Below are 13,602 nucleotides of genomic sequence, written 5' to 3'. Positions count from 1 at the left end.
ACTCAGAGGAGCAGAGGGCAGCACAGTTAATCTTGGACAATTCTCTAGTATTCTTCCAGGCCAGAAATAAAAGCAGCTAGTAAATGCTAATTACAAAAAAAAAAAAATCTTTTCTTGAAGAAGGGGAAGGGTGATGATCATGCTAAGACTCATTTTGATACAATTAATACCTGAAATCCCAATGACGCAGGAGACTGAAGCAGGAGAATTGTAAATTTGAGGCCAGCTTCAGTAACTTAATGAGTCCCTGCCTCAAAATAAAACCGCTCACACTTATAATCCCAGGAACTTGGGAGGCTGACACAGGAGAATGTAAGTTCAAGGCCAGTCTGGGCAATTTAGTAAGCCTCCCATCTCTAAATAAATAAATATGTAAAAAAATTTTAATGGATACTATATTTATTTTATGTGGTGCTGAGGATTGAACCCAATGCCTCATACATGCAAGGCAAGTGCTCTACAACTGAGCTACAACCTCAGCCCCAAAATAAATATGTAAAAATTTTTTAAAAGGCTGAGGATACAGCTGAAGGATAGAGCGCCCCAGGGTTAAATCCCCAGTACCACTAATAAAATAAGATAAAATTTAAAAGGCTGGGGTTGTAGCTTAGTGGTATAACACTTGCCTAGCATGTGAGAATTCTTGTTAAATTCTTAGTTCCTTACACAAAAAGTTGATACTTTATCATTTCTACAAGAAGTGGATTTAATTTGAGAGGCTAAGAGTAAAAGATTTAAATGCAGTAATAATCCAATATTTGACAATATTAAACAATGTTTTCAAAAATTGCCTATGGCTCCTCCTATGGCAGGGATTTTCAGACTGCTGTAAAGGGCCAGATGCTAAATACTTTATGCCTTTCTCTCTACTACTTTTCTCTTTTATTTTGGTACTGAGGATTGAACTCAGGGGCACTTGACCACTGAGCCACATCCCCAGCCCTATTTTGTATTTTATTTAGAGACAGGGTCTCATTGAGTTGCTATAATGTTTCATAGTTGCTGAGGCTGGCTTTGAACTCACGATTCTCCTGTCTCAGCCTTTCAAGCCACTGGGATTACAGGTATTTGTCACCATGTTTGGCTAGACTTTTCTTTATATGATGCTAACTTCCTTTATAAAACACTGGCTACCACATTTCCAAAGGAATACCCAAAACACCTACACAATCATAACATTCCGAAAGGATCAGGACTAGGTTTATGATAACACGAAAACCAGACTCAGTTTTCACTATGCCTGCATTGGCACAAATGACAAACAGCTTGATTGGCATACATTTGCCTGGCCAGGCCCTTGCTCCCCACCAGATGACAACAAGTTGAAAGGATCTGACTGTTCAACAGCTGAACAGGAAAAATGAATCACAACTCTCAGGAAACAGATATGTCCTCCTTCCTCAAAGGATTCCTACCTCTGCAGTCTGCCAATATACATCAATCATAGCTTAATCATAAGCAAAATTCCAAACTAGGTATTTTATCTTCACTGACATTACAGATATAATGCTAACCATTTGATGAACCTGAATTCAATCTTTCCTTGCAAATATAGTACTGATTGATCTCTCCTTTCTCATAGCTTATAAAATATCACAATTTTCTTCAATTCTATTAAAGGTATGGCAAAAAAAATTCTGATAAATTTAAACTAAAATGTTACTTGATGAAATTATAAATTCCCCACCAAATATCCTCACTTGACAATACTTTCAATATTTGGGCTGGGAGTATAGGGAATTTTTTTCATGGTAGGAGTTCTCCCCCAACTCCCATATTGAAGACTGAACCTAGGAGTGCTCTACCACTGAGCTATAACCCCATTCTTTTTAATTTTTTCCTGATAGGTTCTCATTCAGTTGCCAAGGCTGGCCTTAAACTTGTGATATTCCTGCCTTACCCACCTGAGTCACTGAGATTACAAGATTGTGCCCCTGAATCCAGTTAGTGAGAGGTATTTTGTTGTTGTTTTGTTTTTTCTTCAATACTGGGAATTAAAACCAGTACTCTACCACTGAGCTATATTCCCCAACCCTTTTTATTTTATTTTGAGAGAGGGTCTTGCTAAATTGTCAAGGCTGGCCTAGAACTTGTGATATTCCTTGCCTCAGCCTCCTGATCACAGGCATATATGCCATCATACCCAGCCTAGTGAGAAGTGCTTTTGAGCAGAAAAAGCCTACCTCTCACTAAGCTGGATACAGTGGCGTATGCCTGTAAAGAGCCTCTCAAATCACATCTAAGATCCACCTGGTGAAAAAAAAATCCATTTGTAATCTGATAAGTTTGAGAAAAGTCAATACTTGTTTTAGTTCACTGTGAAATCATACACTGGCAAATTTTCTAGTGGGGGCCTTAACTATCCAGCCAAATTCATAAACCAGTATACCTTGAAGGATGAGAGGACACATTCCTAAACTACCCAGCGCACACAAAAGATACTAATGAGTGGCCATCATGATGATAAAGATAAGAAATAAGGAAATGAAAAAAAGTTTATAACTTTATCTGCAGAACAGGTAGGAGGAAGCTCTAAAGAAACAAACAGCATTTCTAGCTGGTCATGGTGGTATGCATCTGCAATTCCAGTAACCCCACCCGAGGCTGAGGCTGGAAGATCACAAGTTTGAGGCCAACCTCAACAACTAAACAAGACTCTGTCTCAAAATAAAAAATGTCAGTTATAGGGCTGGGGTTGTGGCTCAGTGGTAGAGCGCTTGCCTAGCATGCGTGAGGCACTGGGTTCGATTCTCAGCACCACATATAAATAAGTAAAAACAAAAAATAAAAGGTACAGGTATATAGCTCAGTAGTATAGCACCCCGGGTTTCACACCCAGTACTACAAAAATAAACAAATTAATTAATTAAAATAAATAAATAAACAGCATTTGTATTATGGACAAGGGAAATGAAAAAAGGAATTCTTCTTCTAATACTGGTGGAGACAGACTGTGTATGTGTGTTGTTTGTGTATGTGTGTGTGTAGACACACAGACAAAGAACACATACAGGCACACACTGACAACCTACTACAAAGTGCCAGATCTAATCTGTGCTAGAAAACATCACCCTCTAGTGACTGCTACTGAATTTTCTGCGTATTCTATGAAGAGCTCTACACTTTAGAGTCTCAAAGTGGTCTGTGCCCCCCTGAAAGAAGGTGGGGGGGAAGATTAAGACATTTTGCCTGTGGGGAAATTAATGAATCATCCAAGTGCTCCAAGCTCCTGTTTTTGTAATGCATTCTTTATTTCTTTATTCCCTTATAAGGAATATAATATCTGACACCTAAATGAAACATACCCATTTTTTTCTATAAATTATGTAACATTAAATTAATTAAGAACACCTTAAAGGGTGTTCCTATTTTCCCCATCCCTTATGTTTGGAATGCTGTCATCATGTATTTGAGCAGACTTCAAGTAATTTTCCTCTTGAATGTGACTACCTCATCTCACAAAATAAAATTCTCATTTTCTCAACTGTATGACTGCATGCTATTTTCTGACAGTTCTGAAGGCTGAGAGAAAGCCACAAAGCCACAAAGCTAGTCTGATAGAGGGGCCAGGGAGGCTCTGTTGCCTTCAATGGACATGACCTCTGGTTGCTCCAGAATCATGAAACTGTAAACCTGCATTCTAGAATATAATCCTGTCAGCTGGAAAAAAAGGCTAAATTTAAGGATCATTTTCTGGCTTTAGTTGAGGTTCATTCAGTGAGAATAATTTTTCCCCAAAACACAGAGCAGAAGTAGCTACGTGAGGGGACTGTGTATTGGCCACTGAAGTTTGTTCACTTTATTTGATTTTGGTTTTGTAGTGCTGGGATTGAACCCAGGGCCTTGTGCATGCAAGACAGGCACTCTACCAATTTGAGCAATATCCTTAGCCCAGTTCACTTTATTTGAAATAAATAATTTTGACATACTGTGCTGGGAGCCATTAGCCAAGTAGGTATGACAGTTTCCTTGCCAGCATACCCCATGTTGCTTAGTGGAAGGACTCGTGGAAATAGGACATTTTGCAGTGACATTGCATGTAGGTGACCTTGCTCAAGGACCAAGGCGGATCCGGGTTTAGGGTGTTCCCGGTTTAGGATAATCTGGGTTTAGGGCGTTCCCGGTTTAGGACTATCCGGGTTTAGGGTGGTTCCAGGTTTAAGGTTATTCCTGCTGGGAATAGGGCGTATCCTGCTGCCTGAGTTCCCCTTGAGTTCTCACGGGATTCAGACAGTATTTTTTGGGAGACAGAAGCCCAGTGGGGGTGGATTTGGGCAGAGAACGTGGATTTCCCCAGAACGTGATTGTAGACGGCTGGTGTGAGTTCAGGAATAAAGAGTTGCTGTTTGAATCTACAAGCTGTGTGGTGGCTCGTGATTGTGTGCCCAGCCAAACTGCGGCAATACTGACTGAAAAGAATGTTTAATAATGCATCATCATAATCCCTTTAGGGCAGTGCATGGTTAAAAAGTATTTTATAAAGGGGAAGTGATTGAAAATCTTCATCCTTGCAGACTAGAAATTGCTGAAATGAACAATTATTCTTAAAGCTATTCTTCTGAGATATGTACTGAAAACTAGCAATGTATAGTAAAGTATTTTTCCTTACCTTTTTAAAACTATTATTATAGGGTACCATCATTTATAAATTGGAAAACAGTCCAAATTTTAAGTAAAAGTACAAATTGTATTTTGTTGTTATTGCCTAGGCTGGTCTTTAACTCCTGGGCACAAGTGATCCTCCTGCCTCAGCCTCCCAAGTGCTGAGACTATAGGCATGTACCACTATACCTAGGTTTAAAGGTATTTCTAAAAAAAGAACTATATAATATTTAACTCATGGAGTTTTTTTAACATTAATAGAACCATGTATAAAATCTGGTCAATGAATAATGTAAATAAAAATTTATGTGGGGCTGGGAGTATAGCTCAGTGCTAGAGTACTTGCCTAGCATACTTGAGGCCCTGGGTTTGATCTCCTGCACAGCAAAACAAACTAACAAAAAAGAAATAAAGAAAAGAAAAAATGATGTATATTTCTATCTCACATGATAAACTTATAAAGAGAGAAGGCAGGAAAGAAAGCCCAGAGGGAAGGATAAGGGACAAGGGCAACAAGACAGTTGGAGGAGCCACCTCAGACCCACAGATGCCACACTGAACTGCCTCAATAAACCCTCAACTGCTGGAGGGTGCCACCACCTACTTGAATTCTGGCTCTGGCACTCCATTGACCCCAGAGGGAAGCTGGACCACACTCATGAGGACATCCTGTGAGACCTCCAGTTATAGATTCTCCTACTTCCACGCACAATCATTTTTTAAGGATTAAATGGGAAGATGTTATGTTATGGTTTAGATCTAAAATGTTCCCCAAAGACCATGTGCTAAAGGCTTGGCTACCAACCTGTGATGTTATTAAGGTGTAGTGCAACCTTTAGGAGGTAGGGATTAATTGAAGGAAGCAGATCACTGGGGAGAACACTTTGAAAAGTATTTTGTCCCAGACTTTTCTTCTCTCCTTCTCTGCATCCCAGCTCTGCTCTACCATGCACATAATGTACTATCTCACCAAAGGCCCAGCGTGATGGGGCCAAGTGCCCAAAGACTGAAACTTTTGTCAACATAAGCCAAAGTAAATCTTTCTTCCTTTTAAGTTCATTATCTTAGGCATTTTGTCACAATTACAGAAAGCTGAGTAACATGAACTAGCAAAGTAATAAAGTACTATACAAATGTTGGATACTGAATGGCATGGGCAGGATAATGCTACCAGTATACAAGAGGTCAAATAGTATCAGCCCTTACTGTATCTAGCAAAAGTCAAAGCCCCTGACACATGTTCCTTCAGCATGTTTTAAGGCACCTCTGTCTGTACATACCAGAAGATGCCCCCTATCCTATGTTCCAAATCTTCACTTTCAGAGACCTACTCCAGTGTAACCCTCCCATCATCCACGTATACCTCAGGTTTCCCCAAGGCTGCCAGCTCTTACTTGACTTCAACCACTAAACAACAACCACAACAACTAAAACCTCACTTTACAGAGTTAAAAAACAGGGCTCTAATCTCTGTCAAGATCCCAGTGACTTTTATTTGAAAAAATAGAAAAGTTCATCCTAAAATTCACATCAAATCTTAAGGAAACCTGAGTGCCCAAAACAATCTTGAAAAAGGACAAAGTCTCATACTCTCTGATTTCAAAATACACTACAAAGGTCTAGTAATCAAAACAATATAGAACTAGCATAAAGATAAATACATAGACCACATCTTCCTGTCTATATGGTTGAATTATTTTCAATAAAGGTGTCAAGAATACTCACTGAGAAAAAAAAAGCTTCTTTAAGAAATGGTGCTGGGAAGTTAGATATGGACATGCACAAAATAAAACTGAACTCCGCCCCTGACACATCCACAGAAATTAAAATGGATCAAATACCTGATAACACCTAAAATATAAAATATACTCTATAATGAAAGAGAGGAGAAAAGCTTCATAACATTGGATTTGATAATGATTTCTTAATATAACACCAAAAACAGAGACAACAAAAGGAAAAGCAGATAAACTGGATTACTCACTAATCATTAGGGAAACATAAATTAAAACTACAATTGGATGCTATCTCATATTCATTAGGATGCCTCCTATCAAAACACCAAACAAAATAACAAATGTTAACAAGAACATATAGAAACCAGAGCCTTTTTATAATGCTGGTAGGAATGTAAAATGATGTTACTGCTGTGTAAAACAGTATGGCTCATTAATTGATTAATTAATTAATTAATTAATTAACAGCCATAGGATCCAGCAATTCTACTTCTAGATATATACTCAAAAGAAATGAAAGCAGGGATTCAAAGGAATATTTGTAAACCTTTCATGACAGCATCATTCACAATAGCTAAAATAAAATTTGAATTAAAGAACAATGTAAATCCGCTCAGGTGAGAAAATCTTAAACAGCCAAAAGTTCCCATCAACAAATGAATCTATAAGCAAATGTGCTATGAACATATATTGGAATATTACTCAGCCATGAAAGGAATCATGGATTCTAACACAATCCAACAAGAATGAACCTTGAAGACATTATGCCAAGTAAAATAAAACAGTCACAAAGAACAAATACTGTTTAATTCTACTTATATGAAGAGTTCATAGAGACAGAAAATAGAATGATTGTTTTCAGGGGATTGGGGAGGGGGTCTATTGAGAATTATTATTCAATGACTATAAAGTTTCAGTCGAGAATTTTTTGGTCTCAATTTGGGAAGATAAAGAGTTCTAGAGATGGATGGCGCAATGGTTACATAATGTGAATGTACTTAACATTATTGAGTTATATGCATAAAAATGGTTCAGATGGCAAATTTTATATTGTGTGGTTTTATATTTGTTTTGTGTGATGCTGGGCCTCAAACACAGTGCCTCATGCATGTTATCTACTACTGAGCTACATTCCCAGTTCTGTTTTTTAACCACAATATTTTTAAAAAATGAGGCCCCAAGCTGTAAAATGAAGGCCCTGACAATTATAAGGTTCTAACCTTACTCCTTTTCCCTTTTCAGATGAAGGAACAGAATTAAAGTCCCACAATGAAGACAACCAAGAACAAAAACAAGGTATACTGATTCCTGCTACATAGCTTACTACAAAGCCCACCAAAACTGAAAAAAAAGAAAACAACAAGAATAGTGAAGAAAGACAACATGAGAGAAGTAAAGTGGGACAAAGACAACAAAAGAGGCAGAATCACAGGAAGAAAGATGAAGGGAAATTTTTAAGAAGAATTTTTAAAGTAAAAAGCATGAAAGAAATAATTAAAGATCTTATAAATATGGGATGATCTGTTTTGCTGGAATGGAGGTCTAAAACTTTCATTTGTATTGCTCTGGGTAGAGCTGAGGTCTGGAAAATCCCATATAAGGTAGTCTGTTCATGGTTATTTCCTCAGGCAGACATTACAGCTTCCATCTGGAAAAGGCATTAGGGAAAAAAAGAGTTTGGCCACAACATCCATATATACATTAGAGGATGTGGTTACCATTTTTAAGGGTTATAATTTGCCAAAAGAAGTCACTGACTCCCATTCCAGCCCAAATATAGCTCACCATTTAGCAGCTGACACCACAGAGTTTTCTGTGGCCTCCTTATTGGTGGTGGTGATAAAGGTCAGTCTGATCTTATAGTTCCCCATAAACAGCCTTCAGGCAGTAATGTCCTTACACAATATAGTCACATTCTTTACTTTCCTTCACAGAGCAATCCCACATTTTCTGTATAATACCTTTCCTATCATGGAGCTTGCCATCTCAGGGGAAGCTGCTCACCAGCCTGCCGTAAGTCCTCCTGATGGCTTCAAAGTGGGGCCTTACTTTTGATTTACTTTTAGGATGATTCTTCCTAACTTTTTTTTTCCAGTTTGGAAAAGTGACATGTTGCAACTTAAATGTGGCTAGTCCAAATTGAGATGTACAAACAAACTGAGATATGCTTTAAGTGTCAGATATACACTGGATTATCTTGATAATTTAAAAATATTGATTACAAGGTGTGTAATAGCTTGGACATCATAATGCTTCACACATTGGGCTAAATAAAATATATTATTAAAATTAATTTCACCTGGGCTGGGGCTACAGCTCAGTGGCAGAGCGCTTGCCTAGCATACATGAGGCACTGGGTTCAATCCTTAGCACCACATAAAAATAAACAAATAAAGGCATTCTGTCCATCTATAACTACAAAAAAAATTTTTTTTTTCTTAATTTCACCTGTTTCCTTTTGCATTTGGAACATGGCTACTAGAAAACCTCAAATTGCATGTGGGGCTCAGGTTACATTTCTGTTAGATTAGTACCACTCTAGATAACCTAAGCCCTATTTACTGAATAAAGAAATGTAGTCCAGAAAACACTTTGAGGAGGAGGCATGAAAACTCAGCCAGACCTGTTCAGATTCAAAGGAAAAGGAATTCTTGAATCCTTTCATTTCTAACCATGCAGCAAGTGGGGGAGGAAGTGGGGAGCAGCTGCCTTAAGCAGAATACTGGCCCCGTCTCTTATTTGCTGGGCGAGTTTCTTCACCTGCAACTCAGATATCTATACTGTGAGCGAAATAAAACTCCCTCACAGGCCAATAAGGACTAAAAACACAAGGAAAACATTTTAGCATTCAACAACTCGAAGTATGTTCTCAACAAATGCTACTTCCCTTTCTGTGGATATGTTCAACAGCTGATTTAATCATCTTGGGGTGACTCATGGTACATCTGGATTCCAGTCCTTTTTACTTCTCCACTTTAATCACTTCCACAGAATTCACCCATATGAGGCAGGGTTATGTGTTGAATTTCCTCAGCAAAACCAATCCTGTTCCCCAGAGTTGCACTGTTTACTCATACCCTGCACCTATTATATCCTTCTCACCCCCTCTCTGCTAGTCCATATACTAATAAGTTATTAAAATTAATCTCAAAATTCTGGCTACTGCTAATTTTACCAACAGCTCATTACTAATGCCTACATTTAAATGTGGCTTTGTTGTAATTCTGGCAATTTCATTTGTGCATACTTCATTCTCCCAAGATGCATGCTTTATTTACCACTAGGGTCTCATTAGCTATAAAGTGACTGAAGATTCTTACCATGGTCTTAGAAATAGGTAAAATAAAAACTGAATGATGAGTTTTAATTATTAGCCAACTAAGATTGTAAAACGATAAAAAGCACTTTTTTTTTGGGGGGGGGGCATGTATTGAACCCATGAGCACTTAACCACTGGGCCACATCCCCAGATCTTTTTATTTTGAGACAGGGCCTCACTAAGTTGCTGAGGTTGGCTCTGCATTTGCAATCCACCTGTCTCAGCCTCCAGGGCTGCTGGGATTACAGGCCTGTGCCACAGTGCCCAGAAAAAGCACCTTTTTCGACTAGGAAATCCTATCTGTCTTGGCAGCCTGGGATTTATTTCTGGTTGTTTTATCTGTAGAAAATTCACCTTTACAATTCTCCCCAGTTGTGTAGAGCAGTAACCCAAGCTGGAAGCTTTGATGATTCAATTTTCCCTTTGGATGATGTTATTTTCTTACTCCCCACCCCAAGACTTGCTATTTTTTAGTATAAGTGCTAATTGTTCTGAAAATCTGCTTTAAAGTCTACTGTGAATAAATGTAGTTTAGCCTGTAGGTCTCATTCCACTTCTATGACCCTTTCGAGGAGAACAGCAGCTCTGGGTCAGGGCAGGGCTGGAGAGGGGAAAGGAGGACTAATCCTGCAAGATTCCTTCTGGGCATTTCTTTAGAAAAAGCAAGGAAAGGTAATAAAGCAGAGGGTAAAGCGAAGATTAGTGAGGGAAAGAAAAGGGGTGGGGATTTAAGAAAGAAAAAAGACAAGGAAAGAGAAAAAGGGCTTTGTTTTTTGTTTTTGAAGCAGTGGGGCAGTGGAAGGTTTGAAAGATATTTGTACCCCTGTAGAAATGAAGAAAAAACATGAAATTACCAGCTAAACAGAAGCTAGCTGCTTTCAACTCTAAACTCTAATAGTTCCAGATCTTAAAGAAGATATGCATGAGTGAAGTGGAGGTAGGGCAGAAGGCAGTTGTGGCTCTGGATATAGTCCCAAAGAACTGAAAATAGGGACTCAGACACTTGTACAATCATGTTCATAGTGACACTATTCTCCAGAGCTCAAAGACAGAAACAACTCAGTGTCCTTCTACATATGAAAGGACAAACAAAATGTTGTATACCTATAAAAAGAAATAACATTCATCCATTAAAAGGAATAAAATTCTGATCAAGCTACAATATAGATAAAACTCAAACCCATTAAGCTACAAGAACGAAGCCAGACATAGAAGACAGTATGTTGTACAATTCAATTTATATGAAAAAATCTAAAGTAGGTAAATTCACGGAAAGTAGATGAGAGGTTAAAAGGGGCTGGGAGGTGGGAATACAGCGTTACAGCTTATGAGTACAGATTTTCTACTTGGGATGATGAAAAGTTCTGGAAACAGTAGTAGAAAAGTATGAACAGTGCTTACACAACATGAATGTAGTTAATGCTTCTAAATTTTAAAATAATTAAAATGGTGAACTTTATGTTATATATACACATATATACATGTATATGTGTATATATAACACATTATATATTATATATATATATACATATATATATATATATATATATATTTTTTTTTTTTAACCAAAATAAAGGAAGGAGGAGGGCATTTGTTGACCATTTAGCTTCTACCAAGCCAAGATCCTTTTTCATACATTATCTTAATCAATCCTTACTATTCACATATTAAGATACTGCTGCCATTCATAGACAAGGAATTATGACTCATATTAAGTAAATTGTTTAAGTGGCAGACATAAGATCTGAATCCAAGACTATAGTTCTAAACCCCATGGTTTCTCAATTATACCACAGTATTTCAAATATAAACCGGTTCAATGAAAAAAAGAAACAAGTAAGAAAAATACATTCTCCTAACAAATCTGAAACTGTCAAATTAGTGAGAAGAAAAACCATGAACAGCTAAACCCCAAAAATGAGGTATCTAAATGTCCTTCCCAGGTGGCAAATAAGCTTCCTTTTAAGCACAGTTATAAGCTATATGCATGTGTATACTTACACACGCACACACATACACACACACACACATACACACACAGAGTTAAGGGACTATCTGCCTCCCTGCCCCGCCCTCATTGAATAAAACTATTTTTCAGTTTTTCTTATTCTCTTTTTTCTATTCCAAACTATCATCTGGGATGTTAAAAGCATCCATTTCCCCTAGCAATGCCACCATATATTTAGTAGCAATGTTCAATGTTCATAATACTTTCCCATATACAATTCTGTTTAATTCAATCACTCTATGGAATACTGACATCTCCTTCTTACTTTGACAAACTAAGCCCCAGAAGCTACATGCTGACTCAAAGGTCAAACAGAGCTCTTCTCTCATGTGTGCCTTGTTCTAAGAATAAATGGACCAATCAACACAGAACTAAGAACTTTTGGGAAAGACCTAATTCAAAATCACAAGAACACTACATTAAAAATAATAAGTCTAAAAACATTTGTGAAAGTTCCCTTAAAATCTTCACTTTTTCTCTGGGAATTCTTTGAACTGCTGACCCAAAGAAATTGTCAATGAAACTTCACTCTTTTCCACCCTCTGAAAAATGCCCAGGCTCAGATCACCACCACATTATTTGCTCAGACCTCTGCTGCAGAATGTACTGGCCCCACTAACTGCAACCATTTTTCAGTCATCTTTGCATCCCCAGAATCTATCACAGTACTTAGCATAAAGCAAACATTCAAAAGTTAATTGAAGAAACCACTAACGTAATCTTTCGTATGGCATTGCCATCTCCACTCTTCCAACCTTCTAATCTATCCTTTATGCTGTAACATTACTTCAATGTAAAAAAGCATAAACACTGCCTTTAAGCTCAAAAGCTTCAAGACCAATACTCCACGTGCAGTCTCACTCCCTGTCATTATCACCCCTCAAAAACATCTTACATTCCAGTACATAAAACAATTTTTGAATTTTGCATTCATTATTTACTAAGCATTTACTGCTCTATGTATTAGGAATACAAAGATGAGGCAGGGAGAGAAAATTCCTGTTTTATGGATTTTACAATGAAAGACATGGCATCCAAAAGGTATAGAACAGGTGCAGATCAGAATAAAGACTCTGGATCTAAGTAAGATGGAAGACAATAGAGGATTGTGAACAAAATAGTAACACTGACCAATAAACTTTCTCAGGCTCAAGCTGTTACCAATTCTTCCTGGAACCCTCTATCCTATCATTTTTTAAATTCTTCAAAGCCCAATTTAAAAAATCATTAAATGATGTCACCCCGAGAATTACAGGTCATTTTTCTTTCTGGTTATCTCCCACATTTTAAAGTACTTATGTCAAGATGCTGGGTTACATACATTTTTAAAAATCAAAACCGTATGTTCCCCTCTAGAATCTCTTATTCATTTTATCAGACATGCACAATGCCTTGTTATCTATAAGCTAATATATGTATCTTTTTTATTAATTAAAACATCAAATTAAAGTGATCATCCTCTTTTTTAAATTTTTATTTATTTACTTGTTTATTTATTTTAGTTCTGGTTGGACAAAAGACAAGGACTAAAGTTCACTACACATAGTGTTACATGGTATATTTTCTTCCCAAAGATCCTAGACACAAATTAAAATTTTAAATTTGTGTTAAAAAAAAAACTTAATGTGATACAATAACAAAAAGCATTACAGACGTCTTTTATAGCATAAGGTTTCACAGGAACAGAGTACACGATGCCAAGCATTATTAGGGATAGCTGCCCTTCCACACCTGGCTTTACTTTGAAACCAACAATACATAAATTCAATAATTAAATATATATCTACAAGAAGTAAAAACCACAATTATTAACCTTTGAAGCAGGGAGGAGATTTTAATTAATACAACTAATGGTTACTATAACTTATCCAAGGATTTAAATAAGTATCTTTCAGATTTGCTTTTAAGTAGTTATATATTTTAATAAAAAAAAGTTC

General features: G+C 37.2%; 1 protein-coding gene across 2 annotated transcripts in view; it reads right to left on the bottom strand.

Moving 5' to 3' along the window:
• Positions 1–13,602, bottom strand: part of Lims1 (LIM zinc finger domain containing 1) — a 140,771-nt gene that overhangs the window by 71,986 nt on the left and 55,183 nt on the right. The window lies entirely within an intron of this gene.

This window comes from Marmota monax, unplaced genomic scaffold (genome assembly GCF_021218885.2).
Source record: "Marmota monax isolate L192 unplaced genomic scaffold, Marmota_monax_Labrador192_F-V1.1 WCK01_AAM20220418_F8-fsc00204, whole genome shotgun sequence".
Taxonomy (NCBI): domain Eukaryota; kingdom Metazoa; phylum Chordata; class Mammalia; order Rodentia; family Sciuridae; genus Marmota; species Marmota monax.
The sequence above is the reverse complement of the archived record's forward strand: the minus strand, read 5'-3'. Positions and strand labels throughout refer to the sequence as shown.